The sequence below is a fragment of the Octopus bimaculoides genome, chromosome 18 (genome assembly GCF_046866305.1).
Source record: "Octopus bimaculoides isolate indiv1 chromosome 18, ASM4686630v1, whole genome shotgun sequence".
NCBI lineage: Eukaryota > Metazoa > Mollusca > Cephalopoda > Octopoda > Octopodidae > Octopus > Octopus bimaculoides.
The window spans coordinates 46408879-46423238 of record NC_142945.1 but is presented as its reverse complement, the minus strand read 5'-3'; the positions used below and the strand labels follow the sequence as shown (position 1 = coordinate 46423238).

Here is a 14360-nt window from a genome sequence, read left to right as displayed (position 1 = left end):
ATTCCAAAAGTGGCAGGAACGCTGGGACCGGTGTATTGCTGCGCAAGGTGACTATTTCGAAGGAGATGATGTTAAAACAAAGTTGAAAAAGTTACTCTTTATTAAACATAACTAGTCCGGGAACTTTTTGATACCACCTCTTATATATATGCACACCTAACAAAACACAGTATTTACGAACACGGGGGGATTTGTTGGGTTAACTGAAAGAGTCTTGTTGCTTTGAACTTTAAGAAAAACTAAAATAAAATTCAAAGAAATACACACACACACACACACACACACACACACACACACACACACAAATACACACACATGTATGTAAACATTTAATAAAAGTTTGACACACCTCTATAAAGTACCACTTACTTTCGTTTGTCCACTCACTCATGTGTGTAGTATAAGCACACACAAATACGCACGCACGCACACACGCACGCACGCACACACGCACGCACGCACACACGCACGCACGCACACACGCTAATATATATAAGTAGATATGTTAGTTCATCCGTTTTAAGTTGGTTTTCCATGGTAATATGGGAATATACTGAAGCATTGTTTTGGCGCCGGATATCAATCGATAAACAAATAGACGGACAGACAAAGAGATAGATAGACAAAGAGGTAGATAGACAGACAGACAGACATATAGATAGATAGATAGATAGATAGATAGATAGATAGATAGATAGACAGACAGACAGACAGTTAGATAGACAAATAGATAGATAGATAGATAGATAGATAGATAGATAGATAGATAGAGAGAGAGAAATTTTTGACATCCCTATAATCTAAGGAAACCTTCATTTTACAGCAAGGAATACCCCATATGTTTCCTAGTGGCACCTATCGTATTTGATGTCATATAAGATACGTCTTTTTCCAAAAGACATGTCTCAAAAAAAGCCACTCTGGGTCCTATATGCAAAGTTGGGCCTCCTACAAGCTTTAATGCATTAAAAGCTATTCTGAAGATGCGTTGCTGAAATGTCTTTTATGCCGTCAAATAGGGTATCATGTTGTTTTGTCGCATGCTGACCCATTGTCCAGTAGGCCTGTGGTCAAGGGTGTTCCAGCCGTAACTCTCCCGACTTTTTTCCGATCAGTAATGAACTTTTGATTACGTTATTCACATTACGTCTGCTTTTCTGAGTCGGCAGGGTGCGATTCGAGGGAGATTTAGTTACTATTTCCCAGTAGGTTGAGCAGTCTCGTAGAAGGTGTTTTTATTGAATCGGGTTGCGGCTACGTAGACCGAGCCAGTGGGAATATAAAAGAAAGAATAAAGAAAGAAAGAAAGACAGAGAGAAAGAAAGGGAAAAAGAAAGAAAGAGCGAGAAAGAAAGAGAAAAAGAGAGAAAGAAAGAAAGAGAGACAAAGAAAAAAGGAAGAAATGAAGGAAGGAAGAAAAAGAAAAATAGGAGGAAGAAAGAAAGAAAGAAAGAAAGAGAGACAAAGAAAAAAAGGAAGAAATGAAGGAAGGAAGAAAAAGAAAAATAGGAGGAAGAAAGAATGGCAGCTCTATTAAGGAAACGGGTGAAGCTGGAGGAACTTCTGGTGTGAGGTCAAGTGTTTTATCTTTGCCACTCACCTTATCACACTCAAGACATCGTCTTCAACAAGATTTACTGGGTTAAGTAGTTCTGATAAACATTTCCCGTTAATCCTCAACAATTCACCATTTCCGGTCCTACGATATCACGCAATATCCCCCCCCCCCACTCTCTCTCACTTCTTTTATCTCCATCTTCCCCCTCCCCACTAGCTTTCCTCCTTTCCTCTCTCTCTTCCTCTTCTTTTTACATTTATTTCGTTGTCGTTGTTGTTGTTGCTGTTGTTTATTGTTGTTGCTGCTATGTTTGTTATTAAGTAGCCTGGTTCTCCGTCGGTTACGACGACGAGTGGTTCCAGTTGATTCGATCAACCGAACAGCGAGCTTGTGAAATTAAGATACAAGTGGCTGAGCATTCCACAGACACGTGTACCCTTAACGTAGATCCCCGCGAAATATTCAGCGGGACACAGAATATGACAAGATTGATCCTTTGAATTACAGGTGCAACTCATTTTTTTTTCTTCTTTTTTTTTTTTTCAGAGATAGTTAGGTATGATATGAGGGGAACTTAGCTTCTATGTCTGGACAGCCGATAGCATAATTCCCTCGTTTGTGTTTGCTCTATCGCCTGTATGGACAGACCTGACTGTTGACCTCGTCCTACATATAAAGATAGCACCAACTCCTCTTTGGCAATAAGAAGCGGAAAGATTGCTGTTGCTTAACCCTGGATCAGTCTTCATATAACAGACTCACACAAACCGCGGTTGATAATCATAGGCGTTGAGCTTTCCTCAAGTGAACAGAAAGAAAGACGCGTCGCAAACGACGTGCTGGCGATGAGAATGGCCTCACCAGTCATTTCCTTGACGCCAAAAACGAAGGAGGCATTATTTGTACTGGGGCACGAGTGCTTGAAATACGAAGGCACAGGCGTGCAATGGGCCCGGGTGGCACAGGAGCGACGAGGCAGCAAAGTTACATTCCGGTTTCTCACGAAACACGGCGAACGCGTGATCTCTGATGCCGTGTGGCAATTTTCTGGCAGAAATTCGCCGAAACGTTCGCAAGAGGAGGCCACACAGTACTACTACTACTACTACTACTACTACTACTACTGATGCTGCTGCTGCTGCTGCTGGCTGTCTATCTGTCTACCTGTCATATCTATTCGTATTTAATGTCTAGTCACTTGACCCGACCTAATTCCGTTCTGTGAAGGGGGCGAGTCAATCAAACAACATCAGAAATACTCCTCAACTGAAGTACCATCATCTTTGTGTAAAGATAGACGATAAGTGTTGGATTGGGTGGGTCTGTGGTTGGATTTGAAAACCAAAAAGTAAAACTAGGGCAGACGATTGCCTTACAAAAGGGGTCAAGGATGAGAGAAAGGCAGGTAAAAGGGCCATTACCCATTGGGTTGTACGGATAATACTGGATAATCTTATGAAGTATTTTGTTGCGTGTAGAGAGAGCCATTAAATTAAATATTATTAACCCACACGCAAAAGCGGTGAGCTGGCAGAATCGTTAGCGCGCCGGGCGAAATGCTTAGCGGCATTTCGTCCGTCTATACGTTCTGAGTTCAAATTCCGCCGAGGTCAACTTTTGCTTTTATCTTTTCGCAGTGGATAAATTAAGAACCAGAAGAGTACTGGTGTCGATGTAATCGACTAGTCACCTTCTCCAAAATGTCAGGCTTTGTGCAATTAGTAGAAAAGAGTAGAAAGAATTATTAATACATGCACTGGTTCAATTCCTAGCCTTTATTATTAGTTAAATATTCAACTAACTGATCGATTTTTTGGTTAAACAGTATGTTGTTTGCTTTGTTTTTGTGTGTCAAAGCTCTTTCGTTGCTTGCAACCTTTTCAATGACTTTCCTTTTTGTTATGGACTCGTATATTTGGGATTTATTTAATTTGGCGAAACCCATACTTCTTCTCCAAGCTGTGTGTATATGTGTGGTGTGATGTGATGTGATGCGTGTGTGTATGTGTGTGTGTGTGTGTGTGTATAGCTGGTATGTATATGCGTGTGTCTGTATTACTGGTGTATATGTGTGTATGTGTTTTGCTGGTGTATGCATGCGTACAACTGGTGTGCATGTCTGAGTGTCTGCGCCATCAGCGTTTTTATGCATTGCTGATATGTGTGCGTGTATGCGCGCATCACTAGCGTATATGTGTGTTTTCATTACTGAAGTATGTGCGCGTGTGTTTTACTAGTGTGTACGTGTGTGTGCAAATTTGTAAGTTACTAGGGTTTCGTTTCGTTACTGTAATGAATTATAAAATTTCATTAAAAAAAAGTATCATAGTCCCTTCCCGGGCCATAGGTTCACAAGATTGCTTTCTCTGGATATATTCCCCTCATCGATGCGACACCATTCTGTAGAAGGATTGCTCAGTTTTGCCAGTTGAGTGGAATGGAGAAACGTAAAATAAAATGTTTTACTTAAAACACGGCGCATCGCCCGCTCTAAGAGTCGAAACCACAACCTTACGATCGTGAATGCAACATCCTGACCACAAAGCCATCCGCCTCTGCGCAACGAATTACAATAACTTAATATTCGAACAGGCTGTGTAGGAAGCGTTAAATATGCAAATTGGCCTGTTCAGTTTACCGTAGCCACTAACATCAAATGATTTATAAGCAATGTGTTCGTATGCAACTACGGTTGATGCATAGCTGCTGAAGTAACTCCAAACAGAGTTGATATATGTGGCTTATAGAGCGGTTTATTCTTTTTCTGGTCACGAACATATTGTGTATATAAATATAATGTTTATCTTCCTCCTAGCAATCCGTGTTGGTTAGAAATCTATAGATATTGTTCGGCAGAACAATAAAGCAACGAGACACTGCTAGCAGACCAGTAAGTTATGTATACATAGTCTTTTCTTTTATCTGTTTCAGTCATTTGACTGCAGCCATGCTGGAGCACCGCCTTTAGTCGAACAAATCGACCTCCAGACTTATTCTTTGCAAACCTAGTACTTATTCTGTCGGTCTCTTTTGCCGAACTGCTAAGTTACGGGGACGTAAACACACCAGCATCGGTTGTCAAGCGATGGTGAGGGAACAAACACAGACACAGACAGACACATACACATATATACGACGGGCTTCTTTCAAGGATTTGGTCTGCCCGAGGCTATAGTAGAAGACACTTGCCCAAGGTGGCACGCAGTGGGACTGAATCCGGAGATATGTGGTTGGTAAGCAAGCTACTTACTACACAGCCACTCCTGCGCCTATATACATAGAGTTATATAATATATAACTCTGTGGAGGCGCAATGCCCGGTGGTTAGGGCTGCAGACTCGATTCCCAGACCAGGCGTTGTGAGTGTTTATTGAGCGAAAACAAAGTTCCACGAGGCTCCGGCAGGGGTTGGTGGCGAACCCTGCTGTACTCTTTCACCACAACTTTCTCTCACTCTTTCTTTCTGTTTCTGTTGTACCTGTATTTCAAAGGGTCAGCCTTGTTACACTGTGTGTCACGCTGAATCTCCCCGAGAAATACGTATATGCATGTGTTGTTTGTGTGTGCGAGCGCATGTTTGTCTTTACTCTCACCGTTTGAGAACCCAGTCTTGGTTTGTTTACCTCCAGATTACTTAACAGTTCGGCAAAAGGAACGGATTGGATAAGTACCAGAATTAAAAAAAAGAAAAATACTAAAGTCCATTTGTTCGACTAAAACCCTTGAAGGCGGGGGCCACAGTTCAGTAACTTTAAATAAGTAATAAAAGATATAAATATATATATATATACGGGTGACATCCCTATATACACCCGCACTTAAATATGAGAATTCTGAATGTAGTAGCATCCGGCATATATATGCTCCTATAAACATGCCTAATTCCACCCTGTCATACGCACCCATACATTGAACAATTCAAAGCCATTAAAAGAAAACAAATGATTTCATCGAGTAGATTATGATATCAATATCCGGATGTCATTGACGGACACATATGCCGCAGCAAAATCGCAAGGGCTTGTCATCGAAGGGGTTTAAAAGCTGCTGGCAGAGGCCTTTATAATAGATTCCTTTGTAACGTTGGTCTATTGTCTATCACTGCAGTATAATGCATCATAACTGGCCTGTTCCCCCATCACTGCTTTATGATATACATCACGACTGGACTGCTGTCCATCACAGCAGTTATGATACGTCGTAACGGGTCTGTTTTGTTTGTTTGTTCGTTTGTTTGTTTTTTACTTGTTTCAGTCATTTGACTGCGGCCATGCTGGAGCACCGCCTTTAGTCGAGAAAATCGACCCCAGGACTTATTCTTTGTAAGCCTAGTGCTTACTCTATCGGTCTCTTTTTGCCGAACCGCTAAGTTACGGGGATGTAAACACACCACCATCGGTTGTCAATCGATAGCAGGGGCACAAACACAGATACACAAACACACACATATATACATATATATATATATATATATATATATATATATATATATATATATATATATATATATATATATATATATACACATATATATACATATATACGACGGGCTTCTTTCAGTTTCCGTCTACCAAATCCACTCACATGGCTTTGGTCGGTCCAAGGCTATAGTAGAAGACACTTGCCCAAGGTGCCACGCAGTGGGACTGAACCCGGAACCATGCAGTTGGTGAGCAAGCTGTTCATCACTGTGACATGATGCATTGTAAATAGTCTGGTGTCATTCACTGCGGTATGACGCATCGTAAATAGCATACTGACCGTCTCCGCTATGTCCGAGATGTCCAGTAACTCAGCCACATAGGGATGGTATTATTTGTACTCGGCTAAGCTCCTTTCAACCAACTCCGAGACATACACCCGGTTAACATACAATCAGTGAAAAGTTGATGAATGGTTAGAAAAGTTAATGACGTCGGCTGGTTTTGGCGCCAGTTTGTCTATGTAGAAAAGTGAGATGATTCGCTGGTAAAAGTGATGACGTAAACTCGGCTTGTTGAAGGAATCAATCCGTGAATCTTTCAATTCACGCTCGCGTAACGGGCACGCCACAAATAGCATGAAATGGCTGCCGAATATATACACACGAGCCAGCTCGCGCGCATTTGTGTGTATATGTGCGAGTGTGTGTGTGTGTGTGTGTGTGTGACTGATGATGCATTATAATACGCATAGGTATTAGTTACTAATTATTATACCAAATACACCGCGTGTACTAGTTGTATGAATCATTATATCACTATATATATGTGTGTGTGTGTGTATGCATTTGTATATATGTAAATGTGTGTGTGTGTATGTATGCGTGTATGTATATATATATATATAAGGTAGATAGATAGATAGATAGATAGATAGATAGACAGTTAGATAGATAGATAGATAGATAGATAGATAGATAGATAGATAGATAGAAATGTGTGTGCGAGCGTGTGTATTTGTGTGGTGTTTATTTTCATATACAAGATGATTACGTATAATGACATACATATAGCCGTGCGCATGCGAATGTGTGTTTATGTCTGTGAACGTTTGTGTACACACACACACACACACACACACACACACACACACACACTCATACACACGTGTGTGTGTGTGTGTGTGTATTATAAGACACAAGTCATCCATAAGAAATTGCACTCGTTGACACCTGGCTTTCATCCTTTCCTTGTTTTCTCGGTCTATGCCGGAATGTGTACCTAATGACCTCTACTTTCTGACCCTACCTGTCCTTCGCAGGTGTGGCTCGCACATAACGGTACTGGTGTTGTTGTTGTTGTTGTTGTTGTGGTAGAGGTGGTGGAGTAGACGACGGAGATGGAGAATGGTCGGGTGGGAGTGGGGTGGGGGGATGAGGGTGATGGTGGTGTTAGTGGCGGTGGAGATGAAGGTGGTGGTGGTGGTGGTAGTGGTGGAGTTCTGTTGTTTTGTGGTGTTGGGCGGGTTTTCGGTACAGATACAGAATCGTACATTTTGAAGGTTATCTACCCATCTATCTATCTATTTGTCTGTCTGTCAGTTTGCCTGCCTGTCTGCCTGCTTGCCTGCCTGCCTGTCTGTCTGTCTGTCTATTCATTTCACAATTTGTGTGTATATATATATTATAGCATATATATATTGTAGAATATTATATATATAGTATGTACTATAATACAAACACACACACACATACGCACATATGTATGAAACCTGTGTGCGTGTGTGTATACAATTATATACATACGCAGATGCATACATCTACACCCGCGTATACATAGACATACACATAAATGCATGTGCACATAAAAATATACACATATACACACACATATACACATACATATAGCTACACAGAGACTTATATACATACCTACACACATATATATACACACACACCCATGTAAATATACACATATATATATATATACACACACACATACTCATATATACATAATCATTTCCTCGAAATCCATTCTCCGCCTCGCACCTCATCCCACCAACCACATCCTCTCTCTCTCTCTCTATCCCCACCCTTTCTGCCGTGTCCCCTACCTCCAAGGCTCTGCACCCAATAACATTATCTCAATCGTTTCCCCGAACCATAGTACCCAATATCCCAATAACAATCCTCATCACATCCGGGAACTCTGTTTATTTATTAATTAATTTATTCATTTATTTATACTTTTCTTCTTCTTCGTTGTTGTTGTTGTTGTTGTTTGTTTGTTTGTTTGTGACTGCTGGTGTTATTGTTGTTTATGTTGTTTGTGTTCGTCAAGTCATATGACCGAATAATTTTAAGTAACAACTATAAACATATGTATGTTGTATGGATGTTGTGTATATATACGTATGTCTGATGTATATATATGCATGTATGCGTGTATGTGGAAACATGTATATATGCATGTATGTGTATACATGTGTATATGCATGCATGTATATATGTGCATGTTTGTATTTGTATATGTATTATCTCTCTCTCCAAATATATATAGATGTGTGTGTGTGTGTGTGTGTATTATGTATGTATATATATATATGTGTGTATATATATATTATGTGTATATATATATTATGTATATATATATGTGTGTGTATATATATTATGTATGTATATGCATGTGTTTGTGTATATATGCGGTTTTTTCATTTCGTTCTCTCCATCTTTTTCTTCTTTCAAACCTTTCTGTCGAAGAGCGTAGGCTCGAATCGTCAAAGACTTTTCCATTCTTCCCGAAGTCAAGCTACTACACCTGTTTCTTGTTCCCTCACCTATCATCGTCTTTTCTTTTCTGTAGATTCGAACTAATGACACATTTCATAATACCAGTGAGCAACCATTGAGTTACAGAAATCTATGGATTGACCACAACTGTTAAATGAATGAATAAAACATCACACACACACACACACATATATCGTAACATATAATTGCCAACCAAATGTGGCATCCTATACAGGACAGTGCTACTGACGTTTATAGCCCCAGGAAGACATCACCTCCAGCTGGCTAACGACACACATTCTGTATTTGCGTGGGGAGGTCATCGCTCCCATCTCCAGCCTTGTCGTTCCCTCGCAAATACTAATCGGACACAGAATGTGTGTCGTTAGCCGCTGGAGGAGATGTCTTCCTGGGGCTATAAACGTCAGTAGTACTGTCCTGTATAGGACGCCACACTTAGTTGGCAATTATATGTTACAATTCCGTATTGCTACTGTTTATATCTCGCTCAGAGATTTAATATAGTGTGTGTGTGTGTGTGTGTGTGTACTTCGTTTTTGTATTTGGTTTGCAAGATTCTTTATGTGAATCCGTGTGTTGAAACAAATTTTGTTTTGTGTGGGGAGAGTCATACTACCTTAATATCTAACACGCTCACCGATTCAATTTCCACTCATTTATTATTTATATTTTTTTCCTTTCCAAAATTTTCGTTGCTTTTACAACCTTCTCAATGGATGTTGACTCTGACCGTCATCGGAGCTGTATTCCTTCTGACAGAATCAACATCCACTGATAAGGTTCCAAAAGCAACGAAAATTTTGGAAAGGAAAAAAAATATAAATAATAAATAAGTGGAAGCTGAACCGGTGGTGAATTTTTTTTCCTACGAGAGTTCCGGACCCCAGTTATTAACCACCCACAAGATAAGGTCACTTGGGTAAGGAATGACCATTCTTCTTTTCTCTTTTAATAATGCTTGTTGTTCTTGTTCTTGTTTCAACCATGGCTGCCTCTGCGTAATTATTTGTGTTGTTTACTTTCTAAAACAGCAAAGGGAGAGGGTTGCTAGCACATCACCCTCTACCCACATTTTTCCCTTTCACCATTATGGGGCCCTAACAAAATCCGATAACAGCTATAGATGCAAATCTATCTAATTGTCTCCTAAAATCAGGCATAACTTGGCGATCGGTCGACTTACAACACCGTTCTTCGTCTTGAGTAGAGTGCGTTTGTTAACTTGACAAGGTCAGCTCTGATTGGCTGTATACAAATGAGTTCATTATTGGGGTCCGGAACTCTCGTGGGAAAAAATCGCAAACCGGTGAGCGAGTTAGATATTAAGGCATATGACTCTCCTCAGACACAATATATACGTACACACACACTCACACATATACACACACACACACTGAAAAAAATAAGTTTCTGATTGGAACGTGGAAATTGGTCAAGGTAGAAAATAATCATGAAATTTGGTGAGGAGGGGGGGGGACTGCATAAACGCCTCGGCATCTCGTAAAGTCATAAGTACGAAAGGCAAAGATTTGACACATGGTGGAGGTGGTGGGGATAGGTAGATTATATCGATACCAGTGTTCAACTGATACTTATTTTTATCGACCTTCAACGGATGAAAGGCAAGGTCGACCTCGGAGAAGCTCGAACTCCAAACGTAAAGAACCGGAAGAAATGTCGCAAAACATTTTATCCGGCATGCTAACGATTCTGCCATCTGACCGCCTTCGTTAATGTTACAGTAGTAGTAGTAGCACTGGTGGTAGTAGTAGTAGCTCTGGTGGTGGTGGTGGTAGTAGTAGTAGTAGTAGTAGTAGTAGTAGTAGTAGTAGTAGTAGTAGCAGTTGTAGTAGTAGTAGTAGCTGCAACAGCAGTAGTAGTAGTAGTAGCAGCAGCAGCAGTAGTAGTGGTAGTAGTAGTAGTAGTAGTAGTAGTAGTAGCAGCAGCAATTGTAGTAGTAGTGGTAGCAGCAGCAGTAGCACTGGTGGTAGCAATGGTAGTAGTAGCAGCAGCAGCAGTTGTAATAGTAGTGGTAGTAGTAGTAGTAGTTGAATCAACAAATAAGACGGAGCCGAGAGGTCATTCGGTGCTAATTTTTCTCAAAGAAAAGAATAAAACGAACAAAAAAGAAAAAAACATTGTCCCCGGAATAACAAACATGTTTGTTTTTTTTTTTGTTTGGTATTTGTTCTGTCTTGTTTTGTGTTTTTTTACACTCGACGTCACTGTCATCCCACCCGGCACCCGTTTCACACAGACAACAAATTCGTACCTGGCCACCACCACCGCTGCCACCACAATCAATTGTACTATGTCACCTACTCCAAAACTACCACCTGCAATACTACATCACCACCACCATCTCACCATCAACATCTTCTCCACTACCACCCGACTACAACCACCTTTATCTATCTATCTATCTATCTATCTATCTATCTATCTATCTATCTATCTATCTATCTATCTGCCTGTTTGCCTGTCTGTCTATATGTATGTATGTTTGTTGTCTCTGTCTGTTCATCTGTCTGTTTGTTATCTGTCTATCGGTCTATCTGTCTGCCTGTCTATCAGTATGTCTGCCTGTCTGTCTATCTGTCTGTTCATCTGTCTGTCTGCCTGTTTGTCTATTTGTTCATGTCTGTTTGTTGCCTATCTGTCTGCCTGTCTGTCTATCTGTTTGTTTATCTGTCTGTTTGTTGCCTATCTGTCTGTCTGTCTGTTATGCCAACCACAAATTTCAGCAACAGATGTAAATCAGTATTATACACGACATAGGGCGGCGAACTGGCAGAATCGGGTGAACGCCGGGTGAAATGCTTAGCGGCATTTCGTCCGTCCTTATGTTCTGAGTTCAAATACCGCCGAGGTCGACTTTGCCTGTCATCCTTTCGGGGGTCGATAAATTAAGTACACCAGGCACATGCATCACAACCATATGTGCATGACATGGTGATCTCATATCAAGATAAACAGCGCGTGACCTTGCAGGTGGGGGCCCAGTTAGAATTTTCTTCAAGTCGAGTAGCCCATCCCACTCAAAAAGGTCCTTGAATAAGGGTTGTTTAAAGATGTTGAACGAAACACCCATGTTTCCAGAGATGAGTTATCCAAACCCCAAAGAATTCCTCTCAACACATGGCTATGATGCTCCCCCACTACTTCTGCTCGTGCTCAGAGATGCACATATCGTCAGCCGTCAAGGAACATGCTCAACCGGTTAAAGTCAAACAACTAACAAGCAAATAATCTGTGGTATTGAGCAGAATATTTGCTGTAGCCCATCTTTTATACCAAGACAAAACAATGTTTTCCAAGTATTTTGTTGGTCAACATTTCCAGTCAGTTAAAATCAGAAGCCATGGGATCCACTGTCTGGTACTGCGTCAGGGTATTATTATTATTATTATTATTATTATTATTCAGTAGTTTTATTTTTATAACGTGCTTTCACTTCACTACCGAGCGCAGCTCTGTGCGCCTTGGGTATGTGCTGTGGTTTGCTGTGGTGCTCTTATGTTTACTGTATTGAAAGTGTTTTGCGTAGAATGTGTGCAGTACCCAGTAGTGCAATTTTCTGTATGTTATATATATTTGTAAGTCCTGGTGTTTTTGTTATGTATTTGTCTGAATATTTTTTTATTATATTTATTATATTTATTATATTTTTTTATTATTATTATTATTATTATTATTATTATTATTATTATTATTATTATTATTATTAATTTTGTTCATCATGTACCACTACGTGTGTATTCATCATTATTTTATTTTAGAAAAATTGAAGCATGTCTGACAAATCCGGCGCGTGACTTTTGGCCGACCCTGTATATCATTAAATATATGGTACATATATATACATATATATTTTAAATTAATCAAAAGACATACTAAGTATGCTTGAAATAACAGTCAAAACTCATTATTAAATCGCCAAAAGTACACTGGTGATAACTACAGAAATCAAACGATATATATTACATATATAACACATATATAAAGCAAAAAATACCCAGCAGTTGCGATAATCAATAAGATAGAAATAAAATTTGAAAATTTATTCTTTTTGTGCGGCCCTGTACCAAATGATCCACGGCCTGGTGGCTGGAGCTCTCTCTGCCTTAGATCATAGGTTTGGCCAATGAGAGTTAGCCCAGGGTTAAAGAACAATAAAATCAATAACAACACCAACAACAAAATCAACAATAACAACAACTAGAGGTTGTAGTGGCGAGAGTTTTTGTTTTTCAAGTTTTTTGTTGGGTGTTTGTGTAAAGGTAGGAGTGAGAATAATGGGTAACGGTGGGAGAAGGGGAATAAAAGAAGAACTGGGGAGGGAAAGGGGAGAGGAGAAAAGGATGAAGGAGATGAGAAGGGGAGAGAGAGGTGGAGAAAGATAAAGAGGAAGACAGAGAAGAATGGAGAAAGGGAGGGGAGAAGAGGAAGGAATGGGGTGGAGAGAGAGGGGGATATGAACGAAGAGATAATAAAGAGGAAGGGGGAAAGGACAAAAGAGAGGGGGTGAACAAAGGAGGGGATGATGTAAGAGGAGAAGGAAGAGGTGGGAAGAACGGGGCGAAGAAGTGGAAGAAAGGAAGAAAAGAATGGAAAAGAGAGTGGCTGGAGAAAGAAAGAAAGGAAGAAAGAAGTAAAGAAAGGAAGAGGTAAAGAAAGGAGATGACGAAAGGTGACGCGGTACAGTTTAGTGACACTTCAGTTGTTGAGTAACATGTGGTACAAAAACTTCATTAACAGATGTATTAATTAACGTAATTAAACAATGTCTTAACTTACACGAACGAATGGGAAGTTGCGTAGCCTAGTGGTTAGGGGTGTTGGTTTCGCGATCATGAGGTCGTTATCTTGAACAAGGCTCTTAATTTCATGTGGCTCTTGTGCATTTAGGTGAACGGCTGGTTAACATGCAGTTTACTGTTGTAGAGAAGTGAAAATAAATCATCCTTAAAAAATTATATATATATATACATATATATATATATATATATATATATATATATATATATATATATATATATATATATATATATATATATATCAACTTTAAATAGAGCTCAAAACTGATCCGTTGAAAATACTTTATTACAACAATAATAATAATAATAATAATAATAATAATAATAATAATGAAATAGACCTATGTACATTTCGATAGAACATCCAGAGTGATTAACACATATCATAAAATATTATAACATATAAAATATTGGATACTCCATCTCCTCAGGATCCCATTATTATTGCTATCATTATTATCATTATTATTAGCAATACACAGCCAATAAAAACAGAAACCATATATATATATACACAGACAGATAGATGTGTGTGTGTGTGTGTGTGTGTGTGTGTGTGTGTGTGTGTGTGTAGGTGCAGGAGTAGCTATGTGGTAAGTAGCTTGCTTACCAATCATGTGGTTCCGGGTTCGGTCCCAATGCGTGGCACCTTGGACAAGTGTCTTGTACTCTAGCCTCTGGCCGACCAAAACCTTGTGAATGGAATTGGTAGACGGATACTGAAAGAAGCCCATCGTATATATATATACACACA

At 39.7% G+C, this 14360-nt stretch overlaps 1 long non-coding RNA gene across 1 annotated transcript in view; it reads right to left on the bottom strand.

The window, feature by feature from the left end:
• LOC128249938 (uncharacterized) overlaps positions 1-13727 on the bottom strand; it is a 228271-nt gene extending 214544 nt beyond the window's left edge. The window contains exon 1 of the long non-coding RNA XR_016245030.1: positions 13587-13727. This is a non-coding gene — a long non-coding RNA (uncharacterized LOC128249938). The remainder of the gene's footprint in view (positions 1-13586) is intronic.
• Positions 13728-14360: the final 633 nt, after the last annotated feature.